The sequence below is a fragment of the Podarcis gaigeae genome, assembly GCF_964106915.1.
Source record: "Podarcis gaigeae genome assembly, chromosome: 15".
In the NCBI taxonomy this organism is placed as follows: Eukaryota; Metazoa; Chordata; class Lepidosauria; order Squamata; family Lacertidae; genus Podarcis; species Podarcis gaigeae.
Window position 1 is genome coordinate 14,469,182 of NC_139692.1, and position 4,940 is coordinate 14,474,121.

At 43.5% G+C, this 4,940-nt stretch overlaps 1 protein-coding gene across 10 annotated transcripts in view; it reads left to right on the forward strand.

Annotated features, from left to right (window-relative positions):
- ST3GAL4 (ST3 beta-galactoside alpha-2,3-sialyltransferase 4) overlaps positions 1–4,940 on the forward strand; it is a 181,411-nt gene that overhangs the window by 92,870 nt on the left and 83,601 nt on the right. For all 10 annotated transcript variants that reach the window (XM_083713727.1, XM_083713726.1, XM_083713731.1 and 7 more), the window contains one exon: positions 1,918–2,082. The gene's annotated coding sequence lies outside the window, so the exon portion shown is untranslated. The remainder of the gene's footprint in view (positions 1–1,917; positions 2,083–4,940) is intronic.

Here is a 4,940-nt window from a genome sequence, read left to right on the forward strand (position 1 = left end):
TGGAATATTTTTAAAAAGCCCGTTCCGGGTTCCAGGTCTCACAGCTGCATTCCCTCCCTTTTAACATAGCTAAATGAATCAGGCCTGTCCACCTTGGAAAACATGGATTGTAAATGTCAATGTCAGTCTTATCCTTGCACTCCTTCTCAGAAGATAGAGCTTGGCAGGATGTGTGTCTATGAGTAGATCTTGGTGTTCCAACAGTTTAGCTAATTCTATTGCAGATTGATAGGAGTGTTTATAGGTGGCCCTTCATTTTGGACCATAAAGAAGGCAGATCACTGAAGAATTGATGTTTTTGAATTATGGTGCTGGAGGAGACTCTTGAGAGACCCATGGACTGCAAGAAGATCAAACCTATCCAATCTTAAAGAAATCAGCCCTGAGTGCTCACTGGAAGGACAGATCCTGAAGCTGAGACTTCAATACTTTGGCCACCTCACGAGAAGAGAAGACTCCCTGGAAAAGACCCTGATATTGGCAAAGATGGAGGGCACAAGGAGAAGGGGATGACAGAGGATGAGATGGTTGGACAGTGTGTTCGAAGCTACTAACATGAGTTTGACCAAACTGCGGGAGGCAGTGGAAGACAGGAGTGCCTGGCGTGCTCTGGTCCATGAGGTCACGAAGAGTCGGACACGACTAAACAATTAAACAACAACAAAATTCATTTTGGATGGCATCTAGAGTGGGGAAGAAGTGACAACAGTAAATACCTCTGGAAAAAAAAAATCTTTCCAACACCCCAAGTGCCTTGAGACATTCTTTTGTCCCCTAAATACATTTGTGTTGCTGTTTGTGCTGACCAATGTAAAACTATGTTGAATGCAAAGCTGAATTATCTCTCTATTTCTCAATATTTATATATCTAGAAATATCATCTATGGTTTTGCTCCCTCGGTTGTTTGCAGCTGGTCTGTTGCAGATCTCTGTCCTGCATCCCCAGTGTTGTAAGGCTCGTGACATATTCAGAATTTGAGTTAATTCAGGTTCAGAGTTTCAATTTGCAGCCCACTGTACTGAACATGGACTGAATCTTCCGTCCTTGACCTCCTCATCTCCCCATAGTTCTTTCCTCATACATCTCTGCCCAAGACCTATACTCTGAGATTTTCCTGTTCACTCGAAGTCTCTGCCCTGCCACCATGGTCTGTATGCTGTCTCTGAAACTGTCTACCTGTGTGATGCAACCTTTTTTCCTCCTCAAAACTCAGCTCTTCTGTGGTATAAACCTCCAAGTTTCCATGTCCAGTTGTAACTTGGCCCATAGCTAAACTTAAGCAGGCACAATGGTAACAGCCACAAATTGCTTCTTTGTTCACCCCCATCTCTGCCTTCCTCCTCTCCTGCTGAAATTTGGATTGTAAACTCCTTGGGGCATGGACTTTTCCTCTAGAACATACTGATGGCACTACACAAATTCTACCACTGTTGCTACTACCAATAATTGTAGTTAATAATAATAATGATTAGTTCACAAGACCATGGTGCATCTGTATGTGTGGTGTGTGTGTGTGTGTGTGTGTGTGTGTGTGTGTAAAAAAAATTGTTAGTGTCTTCTCCAACCCTGGTGTTCACGATCCCTGACCATTAGGTATGCTGGCTGGGGATGATGGGAGTTGTAGCCCAACAACATGTGGAGGACACTGGGTTGAGGAAGGTGGCAGTGGGGAGCCGTCCATTGGGTCACATTATTTAATATGTTATTGAATGCGAGAAGAAAGATAACAGTAACAACAGACATAAAAATCCTGATTCCCCCTTCCGTCCACCCTTTTCTGTGAGCATTACGACTATAATTTGTTTTCGTTAGCAGCAGTGCTGCTACTTATCACAGTGTTTTCAGGAAGCGTAACTGTAATCTTGTCATTTGCGCGGGCACGTTTTCCTTAATTTTTGTTATCTCTTCTCTTTCAGCTGGGCCTCAAAAGCTTGGTGTGGCCTTTCAGATATTTTCCAGGAAGGGAGGTGCATATTTCAAGAGGTCTTGAACTTCTGGGAAATGAGCCTGGAGGAAAGGGGAAGGGCCTGACGGCCGCCACCCCTAGTGTAAAACATTTCCTGAGGGGTACGGCAAAACTGGTAAGTCCGGAAATAAGGATTGCATGTGAGACTGCCACACTAAAGGTTGTCTCCACTTCTTCAGTGAAGTTTCCTGTTCAGGGGAAGGGGTGGCAGCATAGCTGTCAACGTTTCCCCTTTTTTAAGGGAAATTCCCTTATTCCGAATAGGATCCCTCGCAAGAAAAGGGAAAAGTTGACAGCTATGGGTGGCAGCCATGTCCCAGGAACAGGGCCGGGTTTACGTATAAGCTAAATGAGCTATAGCTTAGGGTCCCACTCTTGGGGCCCCCCCAAAAAATTAAAGGTAAAAAAAGATAAAAAACAAAATAAAACCTACATACAGTAACAGTTTTTTGTGTTGTGTAGGCTCCTGTGATGTAAGCAATGGGCCCAGCCTGCTAGCCTGCTCCCTAAAATATCACTGGTTTGCTCATTTCTATATATAGGGTGCCTACATTCTACATGTGCAAATGGCTTTAGATACCTATTAGGTCCATAAATTACCATATAGCATATATTCAACACAAAAAACAGCGAGAATTTGTTGTTGACAAAGGACAGCTGGACATATAAAGGGTCCCATTACCTTCAGTAGCTTAGGGCCTCATCAAACGTAAATCCAGCCCTGGCAAGGACGCTTCCCCTCCTGTGTCCAGACCAGTGGAAGGGAGGTGATTCTGGAGGCAGGAAAATACACTCCTTTCCTTTGCCTTCCTCCTGAAACATCCCTATATAGCACAGGGAATTGAGCTGTCCCCCCTTTTTTTAACCTCATGACAACCCCCAAATCCTGTCCTTCTACAGGACGCTTACTGCAAGCTGGGCTCCTTTTGAGGAATGGCAGGATATAAATTTAGCATACAAAAAAAATTGGTTCCTTTTATCCTTGTTCCCCCAACTTCACGTCTGCAGGGCTTTGTTACCTTTCTGTTTACGCTTTTTCAGAAGTGTTCACACCTTGGCAAGAGATAAATTAGAAACAGCTTAAGGAGGCCAGTTAGCGTGAAGCTGGTTTGAGAAGCAGCACCTCAAACAGTAGCATTTCATAACAAAGGGCATGATGTATTTGCATTTTTGTTATGTGATCATGGATTAAAAAGCCAGTGAGTGTGCAGTACATGGGAGTGTGAGCACAGCCTAATTGTTCTTGCTGCCTTCTGTTATTTTACATTTATTCACACTCCACACACTATGCAGTTATTCCTCCCTCCTCCATCCCTGTAGCTGAATGGACACACTCTTTTAAGTCTTTGGAAATCTTCTGGCATGTGTGAGAACTTTAAATCTCTATTATCCTTTTGCCTAGTACATTCTGGGGGTGGAGTAGGAGTTAAACTTGCCAACCACAACTTTAACCTTGGCGAATTCCTTTCTTTTTGCTCATCTTTTTGCTATTGTGTATATGTAAACGTTTAGCCTTGGTAAATGTGGAGTTGTGCCAATTTGTGGTCCTTTATGCACAACATAAAAAGAAAATAAATAAAATGGGTGGGGAGGGGGTGTTGAGGAGAAGCAGATGACAGCAACTTTGAACATGGTTATGAATCTTATTCCCTAGTAAATCTTTGTTTTGAAATAGAGAGGCTTGATAATCTCTAGCTCCATGGAAGGAACAGGTGTCATAGTAGCTTTGTGACAGAGTACCTCTTTTACATGCAGAAGGTATGAGGTCCAATCCTGGCAGCCCCAGTTAAGTGGATTAGGTACTGTAGAAGTTCTGAGAAATACCCCTGCCTCTGAGATAGAGATGGGTCTCCACCGGTCAGTATCTGGGCTAAAAGACCAGTTACTTGTGTCATGGACAAAGAAGGAAGAAAGAAACTTTATTATTAAACATTACACATTTATTTATTTTGTCTCTCCTCGGCTGCAGCTGCATTCAGCTGCAGAATGTATAGTGTATGCATGTGCATGTGTGTTATAATTATATTGCCCATGATGTTCTTGAGCAGCTGAACAAACGCAAGAAATTGCCAGCAAAACTGCCTTGCTGGCTCAGCCAGGATTCTGTAATACTGCATATCATAAAGCATGAGACAGATCCCACAAATCAACCCCCCCCCCCTTTTTTTGAACTAGCAACACAGCTGGTGCAAACCTCTTGGTAGCTAGGAGGACTTTTCACCTGCAGGACTGTTTATTTTGAATGCATGCAATCCATGTAAAATAGTAGTTGTCAGCCTACTCAGACCTTGGGGCCCCTGGATAGGTCAGGAGTTGCTGCCCTCTTCCTCCTTCTTTACCGGTTGTTTGTGGCCATGCTGTCAGGACCTGATGGGAGTTGTCCAAAACATCTGGAAGGCACCAGTAGTGAGTTCCACCCCAACTGGAGAAAGGCCAACGATGAAGAATTAAGTTACAGTGGTACCTCTGGTTAAGAACTTAATTCGTTCTGGAGGTCTGTTCTTAACCGGAAATTGTTCTTAACCTGAGGTACCACTTTAGCTAATGGGGCCTCCCGCTGCCGTCACACGATTTCTGTTCTCATCCTGAAGCAAAGTTCTTAACCCAAGGTACTACTTCCAGATTAGCAGAGTCTGTAATCTGAAGCGTTTGTAACCTGAAGCGTTTGTAACCTGAGGTACCGCTGAATATCTGTTGTACAATTTGTAAAGGATAGATCTGGGATCACCCAACTTTTTGAGCCTGGGGGCACACTTGGAAATCTGAGACATGCCATACAAAACACCCCTTTCATTGAAGAAAACGGTTGATGTTCATATCCTGCCCACAACAAACAAAGCAGAGACCAAAAGAAGTTGGCACACCTCACCCTGAAAAAACAGGAAAACCCTGTTTGCAAAAAACAAAACAAAAAAAGAAGAAAACCCCAACAACCTCATTAAAACTAAATAAATAATGGGAGGGTCAGGGGAC